This window comes from Bacillus rossius, chromosome 3 (genome assembly GCF_032445375.1).
Source record: "Bacillus rossius redtenbacheri isolate Brsri chromosome 3, Brsri_v3, whole genome shotgun sequence".
Classification (NCBI taxonomy): Eukaryota; Metazoa; Arthropoda; class Insecta; order Phasmatodea; family Bacillidae; genus Bacillus; species Bacillus rossius.
This window is the reverse complement of record NC_086332.1, coordinates 8,288,915-8,304,319: the sequence shown is the minus strand read 5'-3', so window position 1 is coordinate 8,304,319 and position 15,405 is coordinate 8,288,915. Positions and strand designations below refer to the sequence as shown.

Sequence of the window (15,405 nt, the reverse complement as noted above, 5' to 3'; positions counted from 1 at the left end):
ATTGGACCGAGTGTACGTAGAACTATAAAATTCATCCTAGAGGTAATTGAACACGTGAATTTTTCCGGTCCCTAATAATATTATTTCTTTGTTGACAAATTCGAAGCACGATTATTCTCTGGCGGAGGAATAAGTCAAATCGACCTGATTCTCGCAGGTGCAAACATTACTAACGCAACGTAGAGAAATGGCGGAAGCAGTCAAATATGGGCTACGGAATAAACCATCCCAGAATTAGCTTGGAGTGATTAGCGGCAATTGTAGAAAACCTAAACCGGTATTCGAAACAGAAATCTTTGAAATTCGAATCCAGTGTTTTACCATTGCGCCTCCTCGTTCCGAACATACGAATATAACAAAATGACTGATAACTAGGGCCATGCATATTTCGCGAAAAGATTTCGAGACTAGATGAAAGTTAAAACACTATAGCATCGTCTGTATTTCGTGATTGGGTGAGTTTCTCCCAGGTACTTATCGATTGTAACAACACCAATCACAGTGATTCAATGCGGTAGCAAACGCGTCCTGAGTGGCTCGTGCAAATAAGGCAACGACTTCTCTAGCAGAAGGCCGCCAATCACAAGGAAGAAACCACAGGTGCGGGTGTACCTTGTTGCAGTCTAATAAGTGTTCAGATCTTTTCGCGAAAAATGCCTGCCCCTACTGATAACTAGAGACCGGAAAAATACGCGGATTCATATCGGGATTAGCTAAAATTAAAATACTTATACCTCTATGCTGCCTCAGCCATTGGCTGGCAGTTGATCTGAAGGATTCTGGGCCAATAAGAAACCCTCAAACAAAGAAACATCAAATGCCAAAGTATTCAGATTTAGACTTCATACAATTCTGCAGCCAATGAACGCGCGGCTTTTGTCTCAATATGCAAACGATTTCGTAGTCCAATATGGAAGTCTCTGAAGCTGCGAATTTTTCCGGTTCCTAATGATAACTATAGATAGAGACTGGAAAAATTCGCGCTTTCGATGACCTCTAGGATAGACTCCACAACCCTCTACATACTCAGGCAAATGTCACTTGCTCATTGGCTATTGACTCGTGACACTTGTCAACTGGGACGCTTGCTATTCGATACTTGTTTGGTTGAAGGTTTCCCATTGGCTAAAAGTCCTTCAGATAAACTGTAAGCCAATCACAGAAGAAATATAAATGTACAGTTGTTTGGATTCTAACATATCGTTAAATGAACCCGCGATTTTTTCCGGTCTCTAACTGTAGATACGGAAATTTCGCGCATTCATTTGGTCGCAAGTTAGAATGCAAACCTTCACACTCTCGCACTGCGCTCATGATTTGACCGCAGTTATCTGGACACGCCCCTCCACGAACATGAGCCAACGAAGCTTGGCTAGGAGAGAAGTAAGCGAGTCAGGTAGTGCCAATTAAAAAGGATTAAAATGTTCTCGCTAAAAATTCAACCAATGGTAAAGGAAACATGGGTTGCGCACACCTATGACTTCAATTCTACCCTGAATCCATACCAATCCGCAACATTTCCGGGTCTCTACTGACAACACAGAAATAGAGACTAAATAAACACTTCAATATGCAATTCAGAGTACTTTGTATTAGATTAAAAAGTCGGGAGATTGAAAATTTAACTATCATAGAATAAGAACGACCGGATAACCATTAACATGGCGGACAGTTAAAATGAAGCAATAAAAGCAAAGAAGATTAAAAAGGCACGGTATCAAACGCAATTTTTTCCCTTTTTCTCCTCATTACAATAATTTAAGGGTTATTTATGTTTTTTAACACTATACCTGCCTTGTATTTATTGTTCTCTCACTAACATTTACAAACAGATATTCAATAAGTGTTGCTAATATTATACGTGTAAAATGTCGCACAAGTGATAATACTTATAAACACTTGCGCAACTATTGCTCTTTCTAAAAAAAATTAACTTATAGTTTAAAAAATTAAAAAAATCTCTTTTATCGTTGAATGAGCTAAAAATTAAAAAAATTAAATTTAAAATTATTTTTTCATCCAACAGCCAAGTAATATACCAAAACTCTGTATAACTAAAAGCGTGGGGTGCTATTTTCTTTCATTTTCGTAATTACTACCTAAAATTAGTAATAGAAAATTCAAGACAGATTATATCCAGCAAACTATTACTAATTTTAAATAATTATTTTTATTAAGTTTATATAGTAATTTTCGTAACTATATCCTAAATGTTTCGTATTGATTATATGTTCAAATTAGTGATGGAAAATCTATTACAAATCATTTTGTTATTACTGATAAAAAATTTAAGACAAATGATACCATGCACCCCATTACTATTTATTAAGTTCATATTGTTATTAATTTCATGTATTCATTTTCGTAATGACTACATCCTAAAAACCGTGATAACAAATTTAAGACAAATTATATCAAGCACCCCAAGCTTTTAGTTAGCGTATGATTTTTCTAGTTTATTAAAAGCAGTGTATGTGTATTTTTTTTACTTGTAAATTTGCCATGTTACAATAATAATATTTTAAAATTCTAACAAGGTACAAAGATAAAAAAATTAAAGTAAATAAATTTTATAAAACTCCAAACATTGTCATTTATCTTACATGTCTGAGAAAGGTTCTATGTTGCGACTATTTAAAAAATCAGACACGAAGCCGCAATACCTACCTTCGAAATACTCTCTTGACTAACGTCTTCTGGAAGGCGGGCAGCTATAGCCAGGCACGCGTGAGAAGGCCGCATCACTTTACCGCATTTGCATGTCGGGTGGCAGCGAATCAGGCGAGGCGCGAATAAAAACCCCCAGAAGACGCGAAAACGCTGACTTCTTGGGTTTCTTTCTATTTTTTTTTTATTATTTCTCTTCTTTTTTTTGTTCTTTTTCCTTCCCGCGCGGTGTCTTAGATGACTGCGCATTTATAATGGCCAGAGGCGGTCTCACCGTCGCTCGTATCGACACGGGGCGATGTTTTCAGGAAACCCAGTGGCGCTGGGGGCGCCATTTGACTACCAGATGAGCTGGTTGGGGCGCGGCGCCACTGCGCAGGACGTGGCTGGCTGCTGTGTCTGCCGCGAGCCACGGTGCAGGTTCACGTACCTAGAGTCCACACTGTGAACAAAAAATAGCCGTATGTACTTATGTAACGCACGTTAGAAGTTATACTCTTCTTTTTTTAATTCAACGCACTGAATTATTTTGAAATTTACTGTAACAAAAATACTCAGTATTCAATATTAATATAAACGTGCGTATAAAATTAATTATTTCATCAGTTAAAATAATCGAGATTAAAATTTAATAATTAAAATCCATAAATATGCTGAATTATTATTCTAATTAATTAATTTTTATTATTTGTTCAATAATAATGTAATTATTCATAATACAAATAGATAACACGTTAAATAAATACGCGTGGAAATGTTTATAAACACATTTTAGGTATATCACTAATATTCGAAACAAGGTCATCTGCTGTTACCAACACAGGGTTTTACAATATTAAACTTAGATTTTGTAATTTTTGGAGAGTTTTGTTTGTTCTGTTATAAAAGTAGTGTTTGCCATTTAAAAAAAAATATATTTTCTTCCATAATCAAAGTCAACCACATAATTTTACCCCCCGAATCAGCGATTACTAATGATTAGGGATAGGAAAAATTCGCGGGTTCATTTCGCGACAGGCTAAAATACAAATAGTTACACCTCAGTGCTGCCTCTGCTATTGGCTCACAACTCACCTGGATGACTGGGGCCAATTAGAAACGCCCGACCAAAGCTTTATCGAATCACAGGCTGCTACGTTGGGACGTCTCACAAGACGGCAGCCAATGGGTGGGTGGCATTTGACCGAGTGTACGTAGAACTATGGAGTTCATCCTACAGGTCATTGAACCCGCGAATTTTTCCTATCCCTACTAATGATAATGAAGGACTGGACTCTAACGAGTACAGGTTCTGCCTCCTCACCACATATCCGTTACGAGTGACCCCTCAGGGTTCATAACTAGAGACCGGAAAAATTCGCGGATTCATTTCACGATATGCTAGAACCCAAACATCTGCATCTTTATATTGCTTCTGTGATTGGCTTACAGTTTGCCTGAAGGACTTTAAGCCAATGGGAAACCTTCAACCAAAAAAAAGTATCGAATCGCAAGCGTCCCAGTTGACAGGTGTCACCAGTCAATAGCCAATGAGCAAGTGGCATTTAACCTGAGTATGTAGGGGGTTGTGGAGTCTATACTAGAGGTCATCGAAAGCGCGAATTTGTCGAGTCCCTACTGATTGGAGGATGTGTGTCCTTTGACCTGTGGGACTGCGCAGGACACGAAGAGCGAGTCGAATGGGGCGTCCCACGCGTGCACAACTGGCATTGTCGAGCAAACCGTTCACACGCCCTCCTGCCGCGGTCGTTGTCCCGATTTTCATACGCCCACTCCTCCCGTCAGGTTAAAGCGAAAGGCGATGAATAATTTATATTCACTTAAAGCCAAAGGCACTGAAACGGCAATTTTCGTCATGCGAACAACGGTCTGAAATAAATCGTGCACCTGACAGAATATTCCATTGAGATGATATGGGCTCAGGCGCCCAATTTATTATGCCAGTGATTTATCATTCACAAACACAAAGCCATTAGTGTTGTTACGTTTGACGTTAATACACACGCGCAAACACAACGCAACGCACGCAAAGAAATATTGTACATAGCACAGAACAAAACATATGCATACGAAAGTAAAGTCAGCAAGTTATAGAATATTTGAAACTAATCACAGATTTAGCGTTTACCGTATGTTTGCTATACAGCCGAGCAGGAAAGTAGCCTAGGGGGGGGGGGGGGCGCCTTGAAGTCCTGACGCCTCCCTTTTAGGCGGACAGGATAAGTAAATTACAGCAACATAGCTACATAAGATTACTGAGAGATTACAATTTTATTTCTACCTCTTATGCCCCGGTATGCCGCATACACAGTCGCGGCAGGAACTGTTTTTTTTTCAAGGCAGTTGATATTTTATGCTGTTTCGCACACTTGTTACTGTAATAATGTATTTCATGAAAACGTGACATGTGTATCATGCATTTAATAGCATTTAATATAACACATAATTATGACTTGTTTTACAGAAATCATCAAACAATTCACTTAAGAACACAATATTAAAATAATAAAATAAAACCCAAAATATAAAATATTCAGCAGTCTAATCTCAAGCAAAATCATCACATATTTAAAGTTATATATGTAAACGCTGGAGTTCCAAAAGTCTACTATTCCCCAAGATTTTAGTTTAAAAGACAATTTTCTTTTACAATTCTACTATAAAGAAATCTTACTCATCAAAAATAATGTATGGTTATACTGTTCTTCACAAAATCCTGGCTACGGCCATAAGCCAAATCACTATTAACCTATGTGTATTCCGACATATTATACTGACAATTATTGAAACCATTAAATTATATGACATAATATAGATTCATAAAAAAACATTTAAATTTGTGGTTTAGCATAAAACGGTGTACTAAAAGAGATAAACTGTACTACTCACCAGACACTACGTAAAAAAAGGAACAATTGTTTAGGACCAAAAACTGTAATGTGAACAGTAAACAAGTAACGTATTGCACAGAAGTGATGACGTTTTGTGCCGCCTATCGTGCGGCTACAACAGCGGCATGGCAGGTCGCGAGAGTAACTGTGGCGCAGGCGCCTGTGCACACATGAGACGCATTCCGCAGTACACATGTGTCAGGCGGCTAGCAGACAATGTGAGGGGCACGCCAGCATCACCGCAATATTTTAGATTTGTTCACACTTAAAAAAAAATGTATAAAGTAGCTTGGCATCTGGGTTGTAGCCGTGTCCTTGGAAAATAATTCACAGACGTTTCGGTTGACGTTGCAGTCGCCATCATCAGGGAGCAGTTACCTACTGATGATGGCAACTGCAATGTCGACCGAAACGCCGGTGAATTATTTTCCAAGGACACAGCTACAACCCAGAAGCCAAGCTACTTCAGACAATGGCCGTGAAAGCCTGCGAACATTATTAAAAAAAATTATAGTTGAAAAACACATAAAATCTGTTAAATGTTACCACGTTAAATAAATTAACAATAAAAATTCACTGAAAATTAGTTTATATGTACTTTTGAATGAATTATATTAATACAGCGGCTACATATGCTTAACACCATTATCCCGAGCATTGGTTGCCTGAGCAACTCACCGATTCCACAGTCGATAGTTGCATATTAGCTGCGCTATTAGTAGGCAGCCATTTTACTGTTGTAAATTACTAGTACACTTTAGGCAGTATCTGTAACAACTTTAATCGCTTAATACAATTTCCGAAGAGTTGAAGTAGGCCCAATTCTGAAGCTAATTTTAAGCTTAATGATCAGTAAGAGAGACATCATTATGTACAGTCACATGAGATGTCCCGGTTCTAAATAACAGTTTGTTGTTTGATTATTTAAGTGTGGTCTACTCAAGTTCTTTCGGTTAACCAGTCATGACATGTTACTCAAGTATAAAGTAAGAATACTTTAGTGAGTACGTGATTCCCATGATCACCAACGTGTCATTTAGGATTTTGTGATTTCGGATTCGAATTTTAAGCAAGCCACTGATATTTGTATCGCGTTAAAAAATAACGAAGTCGTTTACTTGTAAATACTCATTTTTCACACCACCACCAACTTTTCTCAATCACTTGACTTATCGACATTAATCTGGAAATTGACTAGGTGCAGTTGAAATAAAATATTTCATATACTTGAAGTATCGTACACATTTTACAAATAAACTTTGACAGAAAATTCCTGTTCTGCGGTAATCCTTCTTGTTAGCAAGACGACTAGAATTTAAAAAAAAGGTGTTTATACACTCATAAAAAGTTAAAAATATAATATGAATTTATGTAATATAATATATAGACACAGCAGAGAGTAAGTAAACTAAAATGGCAACATTTTTTTATTACTTTACCTATTTGCATTATTTATTTAAGTTCTTTAAGACTCGAGCCTAGAACCCACATATACGCAGCCATAATGCTCTGGAAGATTAAAACATATATTTAAGGTACAGTAAATACGTTTCAGCAGTAAAAATAATTTTTTTTTCTTGGTATGATACGTTACCTCGATGTTGCTCGGAAATTCTGCGGAAAAGATTCTTACTAAATTTACTTTGCGTAGGACGGGCGTAGGGAAAAATCCTCACACTCACTGCCTCGTGTATTCCATCACTTTTGAAATTTTTGTATTGAACGCGTTTCTCGCCGCTGCAGTCGTGGAAAGTTTCCAATCCTCGCCGCGTCGCTGACAGCTGCCGACAGACGCGAGACGAGCTGTCAATGCCGCGCTGTTGCCGGGTGCGGGCGACAGGGGGGATGCAGGCTGCCTCCAGACACACCCCCGCGGCTAGAACACGCTCGTGTGAACCGGGTCTCCGGAGCGCAACTCACGCGGTCCAACTCACGGGGCGACTTTAATGAGAATGTCGGGACCCTTACCTACCCCCCCTCTTCTAAGGGTTCATCGTCCCTCCTCCCGGACAGAGTAGCCCTTCCGGCGCGCGCGAGCCCGTGAAATGGACGCCCCAAGGCGGCAAATTGGACTTATGGAAGTATGAGATTACGCAGTGCGTCACGTCAACCGACCTCGAAGTCCATTGGCGATGTCGTCGTGTTTCTTCAGCGTGTTCTGCTTCCCTGCGTCGCGCCCCTTTCGTTCGAGACCTGAGCTGACGATGGTTCGAAACACCGCGATAGCGGGGTTCGTGCGCCTTCTTAACATCCTTTAATCAATAAAATCCATCAATAAAAAGTCCTAAATAAAGACTGATAGCGTGAAAGTAATGGATGAATGTGGGTATTTAAATATACTTTTGTTTCCGATTTGGCAGCAAACAACGCTTTCTGCATGACCAGTAAAATATGTAAAATTTGGGGACACGTGATTAGATTTTATAAAAAATAAAAACGTTTTAAATTAACTTTTTTTTTGTATTTTAATCTCACCTTTAGACTAAAAGGTGTGTTTACTCTCTAACATTGAAGTTATAAAGTATATGTAATTAGTGATTCAATTAAATGTTAGGACTACAAATTTTAGATGGACCCTATGCTTGGGTTAGATATGTGTTCCAGAGATAATTCTGAACAATAGGAGTTCATCTGGGAAAAAAAACTAGTCAAAGAAATTATTTTTTTTGCATTAACAATTTAATATTATTATTATTTTATTGAGGATTTTGTAATACAACAAATAGTTTTCAACATCTTATCAGTGGTAAAGCCAAAGTTCAGGGATTCTTAAAAAAACTTAATTCTTATATTCATCTTCTTTGTCTATAACTGAGGTTTTTTATGACAAACTGTGTAACCAGCAATGGCATGTGTCCACTAAAACCACTTTAATTAATCATGGCAGGTTATACCGAGACTGAAACTTGACGGAAAACGTCATACGATGTTATCGAATCCTATGTTTCTTTTAATACTCCATATATAAACATATACATGTGAACATCTTACGTGATACTCGAAGCATGGAAATCGTATCGCAAGGCAAATATCCAAAATTGATATATGTATCTTAGTGGACTGCAAGATGAATAACTGCCGGTAATATTTAACTTCCAAAACAGTGAAAACTTGGCATAACAATATTCAGAAGTTCAGAGATTGCATTGCGATTATCTATGCCACAGCAATGTTAAGTTAATTAAAACTTATGATGCATGAATACCTGGTCGTGAGTACTGTTTTTCGCAGTCAACATTTCATTACGAGTAAGTATACACAAGTTAAATGTGCTCAACGAGAAAGAGGCTTTGCTACATTTACTGCGTGTCGCGTCAGACCTCAAACTGTACAGGTCTAGCACGATAAATAAAGGCAACCAGAAGCGTTCAGTTAACATTACTGTTCGCTATTAAAGTTACTTGCGCCATTACAAATCAAGAAATCAAACGCATGTTCATAGTGGCTGCTTAGCCTATATTATGCACGGATTATTAAATGAATAGTTAAGGCTTTTCAGTAATTGTAATTCTTAAATTGACTTCATTTCTGTACCTTAGAGCGAAACGCCAATAGGTCCCAATCTAGCACATTTTCATTTTCTTGGCTTCTGGGTGCAGGTCGTGTCAGGTAATTGTCTTGCGACGTTTCGGCCTACACCTGACACGGCCTACACCCAGAAGCCAAGAAAATGCAGACAATGGCCTTGAAAGCCTGCGATCTTTATTACTGGCACATTTTGTTTTATAACAGACTATGCCTTAAAGGTTAGTTTTATACCGAACTGTAGCATTCAAATCACAATTTTATGTACCTAAAGCAGTTGGAAAAAGTCCGTCATTAGTAGAGACATGCATATTTCGCGAAAAGATTCTGCGACCAGCTGAAAGTTAAAACACCGTAGCATCGTCTGTGTTTCGTGATTGGGTGAGTTTATTTCAGTTACACGTCGATTGTTACAACACCAATAACAGTAGCTGAATGCGGAAGCAAATGCGTTCTGAGTGGCCCAGTAAAATAACGCAACGACTTCTCTCGCAGACGGCCGCGCCAATCACAAGGAAGAAACCGCTGGTGCGGGTATACCTTGTTGCAGTCTAATGGGCGTTCAGATTTATTCGCGAAAAATGCCTGTCCCTAGTCATTAGGAAGAAATAAATCATAATAATAGTGGCATACAGATTTTGCGAAAAGATTTCGAGCACTATAGCACCGTCTGTGTTTCGTGATTGGGCGAGTTTCTCCCCAGGTACAAATCGATTGTAACAACACCAATCACAGTGATTCAGTGCGGAAGTAAACGCGTCCTGGGTGGCTCGGTCAAATAAGGCAACGACTTCTCTCGCAGACGGCCGCCAATCACAAGGAAGAAACCACAGGTGCGGGTGTACCTTGTTGCAGTTTAATAACTGTTCAGGTATTTTCGCGAAAATTGCCTGCCCCTAATCATAAGTTCCTTCTTGCTGGCATCACGCATTTACTGGTCCAGCTGCGACTTCAAAGGCGTATATAAGTCTTGGGAAGCACTTTATACCATAAACCGTACATGCATGCTTTCAACTAATTGTTAAGTGATGAATCTCAGCCGGGGTTTGTCGGTCTAATTCAGACTCACACTGTATAGACGTCTATGGAAAACACAGCATCGTTGAAAGAAAAAAAAAACGTTTTTTTTCACTCTCTGTAAAGTTGCCCAATTGTGACTTAGGCTCGGATAGTTCTGAGGTGCAGATTTGATCCAAGCAAACTGAATTTTTTTAAATTAAAATACTTGATTTAAGGAACACATTCACAGCAATAATGATTTTTTTTATTCGGTCAAATATGCCACTGCAGTCTGACGGTATGTTTAGTACCGAAATTCAAATCTTACTTGGTCCATCCCTTTCGGACAAGGTACAAGTTTTGAAGCTCCCTTTACCATTTCAAATAGTTCCAGTGCGAAACTCATTACAACTCGTGTCGCGCGATCCTTACCTTTTGGACGACAGCGGAAGGGACAGGAAATATTTGGCCCGGTGTTGGGGGGGGGGGGGGGGGGAGTCCCGCCGGACTCTCGCAGAACAAGATAAACAGTTTGGTTGTAAGCTTTGAATATATATATACTGTATAGAAGTCGCGAGTGGATAGGGTTTACTCTACGTTTTTCAGAAGCGTATGAAGAGCAGCTTGGGAACTTCACCGCTGCAGTGCGCTGCCGTAACGCCCTGTATCGTCTTAGTTGTTATGTACACGTTAGAGCACAGCACTGTCACCCGCTGTCATTCCCCGCACCCCGCACCAATCATTCACCGCAGCTCAAGGTCGTTCAACGAGAGGGGGAAGGGGTATTTGATGAGTTCGACACTTGTCCGCTAGGGACCACCACAAGTCGATGCCCTAGAGATGGTGGCGATTGCGGCGGTGAACTAACCAACTACCTCAAAACCATATTATAAATTTTAACCTGGGCTGGCGACTTCTATACAGTATATATATATATATATATATATATATATATATATATATATATATATATATATATATATATTCAAAGGTTGTAAGGGACCGGGTGGATTCCATCTGATCCACCGGCCTTTACGTCATCCTCGAACTATGCTACGTAGAAAAAAAAATTGGTTGTCTGTAAAGTCGGTTTACGGACGATAGGTTAACGTGACAACGTCATAACAAAACATTGATGAAATTATTGCATAATCTTATGAATAAAATTGAATCATTTTTATTGAATTATCACTAGTTTGTATGGATACAAAGAAGGAGTGAAATTAAATCTACAATTTAATTGATAAATTTACTTTTATTTGCACTCATTAATTCAAATATGTTTTTTACTTTAACGAAAAGATTATTTTAACTATAACTTTTATACATGTTTGCTATTTAACTTCTTCCAATATGTGTTATTCTGTTTAGGATAGGACGATGATAGGAAAAGTAGGAAACGAATGAGAGTGTTTCAAGTTTAATGTGCCTCGAAAAAGTCAAATCGATGGTTGTTCCAATCGAGTGGAAGAGAGATAGATGCGGCGCAAGCGTACAATGAGCGTAACGGGACACAGCGTAACGGGACAATGTATATTGGGACAATGGGTATGGTGCTACGGTAGCGGGCATCCGGGCCTAAACAAGGACTGTAAACTGCTCGACAGGGAGCACCCTTTGTGCAGTAGTCGGGGGAGGTACCAAGGTAGTCCCGAGGTCCCTCCAGCCTGGGCGCTGTGGCTTCCACTTCTAGCTGGGGCTGACGGCGGTCGTCGCCCGATGAGTTTAGGCGCATCCGGGCCTTAACCGGCTGTAAATCCGTCGGGCCGAGGTACGGCGGGTCGGAGGGTAATCCGAGGAGACGAGGACACCCTGTTCTCAACTCTGAATGGTGACGGTCTTGTCTAGCTACCGGCGAACAGTCTGCCGAGTCGACGCCAAGTTGGTAGTAGTACGGGAAGAATCCATCATGTTTGAATGGAGTCCCGCTGAGGTTTCCTCCAAGGCCCTGGATTCTTGCTGGGTAGGACTCGTACTTGGTAGTGGTGGCTCTTATCGCTTGGAGCAGGTTCCAAGGGTTCTCAAGCCCAATGAGGAGTCGACGTTGTGAGCGACGACTCAGCTCCGGTTACCAGCCTGGACATCATGTACACAGGCCGCTGCGCGTCGCCAGTCTGGCGCAACACGTCACTAGCATGTCGGTGACGCGAACCCATAAGTTTTGCCCCTGCCAAAAATCGCCCAACGCGGCTAAAGAAGTTTTCACTTAAAAAAAAAGTTGACGGCCAGTAGTAGACGCCAGCCTCGGAACAAAAATGCTTCGCACAGAAATACCAGCCGGGGGGCGAGAATTCCAACTTGTTAGACGCGATCGAGAAGGCAAATAAAAAAAACTGCCTCGTCGCAACGACAGGAACATCCAACCCGCTGTTCGCGGCGCCGTCGGGACTTAACTCCCGCTGCTCGCCCTGTCATGTGTCACTCCCCATTTTCTTCCCGCATTACGACTTCAATTCCACTCCCGACCGAACTTGCGGCGACGTAATCTTTACCATTTCCAGACGCGCGCAGAAACTCTTAAGTCTTCAAGAAAACTCTTAACTTGGTTTGCTCCCATACCCCTTTTTTATTTAACTTTTTTTATTTAACAGATCAGTTTCATGACATGAACGATATAACGAAACTAACCCTTCGATGACCAAATAACTACGGTACAACAGGGTGAATAGGATCAAAAATTTGTAATATTATGTTTTGATACATAATATAGCAGAAAAGAATTTTACACAGAATTATGTATTAGAACTATTAGAACAATGTATAATTTTTTCTGCTGTATTATGTTTCAAAGTATAATGTTACAAACATCTGATCATGTTCACCCTCACTGATCCTATTTACCCTGTTTTACGGTACACGTTATTTTGGACCACTGTTACATTTCTACACGAAGGTGGGTATATTTCACATCCCAAAAAAATCATAGGCATAGAAGTACTCTTACCTCCGTCCGACAAAATAATTTATCATGGGAAAAATTATATTTTGAAAAATAACACTTCACTTCGTGCTAGAAGACATATGGCAATAAACCATAAACATAACGGTAGGTAGGCCTATACTGAAATAGAAAGTAGGGGAGACCGGGGTAAGTTGGCGAACGGGGTAAGATGACGAATCGTATGTAACTAATCCAGAAACACAGATAGACGGTTGGCGCACCTGTGACCTTGTGTGTCACCATCTGCACCTACTAGGCAGGTGCAGCGGAATTTTCCAGTCAGTTTGAATGTGGCAGTTTTGAGAGGCAGTCTGTTTCGTGAGCCATTGTTGTAATATTGAAGGTACGTATGTTAAGCTATTACGAGAAAAGAGTCCATTTGTTTTAAATGTTTATATATGTAAAATGAAATGCTGACTTTTGGGAGTATTTAAGTGTATAGATTGTTGAAGAAAATTTGTTAATGTTGTTCGTGATTTTGGTAAAGCAAAAATACGGCTGCTGGGGCAAGTTGACGGGGGCAAGATGACGAATTCGTCATATTGCCCCTGCAATCGTCAACTTGCCATAGGTAATGACAGTGTGAGCATTATTTTGTATTATATGTGTTATTTAAACCAATGATGTACAGATATGACGAACATTTAAGTAAAATAAAAATAATAATGAAATTATAAAATATTATAAATAGTTCCTGTCGTAACAATTTTGTTTGATTTTTTTGTAGATGCCTAGGCATATTATAAGCGGAAAACGGAAAGGAGGCGTTGGAGTGACGAAGAGATAGATAGAAGAAGCAGAATGAAGAGAAGAAAAATAAAAGAAAAACTAAGAAAACTGAAAAACAAAGCTCTGATCATTCTGTAGCAAAACCATAAAGCCTAAATAGCGTTTCTTGCCCTGCATGTGAAGAAGTTTACGTGGAACCTCCAAATGAAGACTGGATTCAGTGTTCCACATGTTCTGAGTGGTGGCACGAAAACTTTTCCAATTATGAAGTCAAAGAATTATATCAAAGTCGTTCAAATATGTTACAATATATCGTCTTTACATCCTGCACGTTGTTTAGTGTAGGATATCTATAAAACTATTGTTTACTTTGTCCATAAATATATATATATTTTGGTTTCGTCATCTTACCCCAATAGGTTCGTCAACTTACCCCACTCCTGGGGCAAGATGACGAATGTGCTAACTAATTGGTTTCTTGTCAATAACTTCGGAACTACGCAAAGTAATACAACCTTTTTACATATTTAGGTATAAATTAGTATGTACTTCGTATTGGTACCAAATTAGATATTATATATGCTTATTAATCTGTTAAAGGCCATTTCAAAGCTTAACATCGTCAACTTGCCCCGGTCTCCCCTATACGGTCTATTTTGTTTACCTCGCATTTCCGAATTACTATTTAAGCTACGCATATACGTCTAAAATTGCCCAAGCAAAGTTTAAGGCTCGGGTCTCACACGCTATATTGTTCTTTCCGTTTCTTCTTCATTACTGTGAGGTGTTATTTAAGGGCTAAAACTGAAATTTTAATGCCTTACCTTCGTTACACTTGTCTTCTCCCAAATATTTGCAACAAATATCCACTACGTGTAATGTATGCGTGAAGAAAAATGTCGCGCAAGTTTACGTAAATATTATCACTTGCGCACTTTTTACACCCATTAGGTATACCTATTTCACTTATTAAAATGTTTTTGAGAATAATTTGTTATAGGACACCAAATATAACAGACGTATTTTATTAAAAAAATTTTTATAAATAACCCTTAGATAATAGAAAAAAAGAGAAAAAATAAACATGACGTGTACGACCGAGCCTTTAACTCATATTCATTAATATTCGTTTCCTGGATCAGCTCATACCTTCACCATCAATAAGTAAGAGAGTACGGTACGATGTTAGTCTGAAACATATTTTTCTTTCCATTCATCGTTCTCTCTCTCTCTCGCTCGCTTTATTTCCTTCGCCTTAAGGATTTGTTTTCTTCTAGGTTACAGAATTTACTCAGAGATATTTTAAACAAGTATTACCATAAAAATATTTAGCTCGATGCACTACCCATTTTGGAAAAAAAAGGTGCACACAATTAAGTATGCTCGTTAGAAAGAGAACTAACAAAGTAGCAAATATCATCGACGCCATGTAGATTTTAACACATTTTTCTCGACTAGAAAACATAAGAAAATTTGAGGAAACCCAAATGGCAGAAACTATTGCTGGTGTCAGCATTCAAAGAAAGGACTAGTATTTGTAGCTATTAATACAATAATGTTGCGCGTGAGAAAAAAGAGTTCGTAAGAAGAACCAAATTAATTTTTATATGGTTTTATTTGCTACAAATATTTACATTACTAATTAATTCACCA

At 39.0% G+C, this 15,405-nt stretch overlaps 1 protein-coding gene across 2 annotated transcripts in view; it reads right to left on the bottom strand.

Moving 5' to 3' along the window:
- Positions 1-15,405, bottom strand: part of LOC134530171 (semaphorin-1A) — a 745,950-nt gene that overhangs the window by 520,354 nt on the left and 210,191 nt on the right. The window lies entirely within an intron of this gene.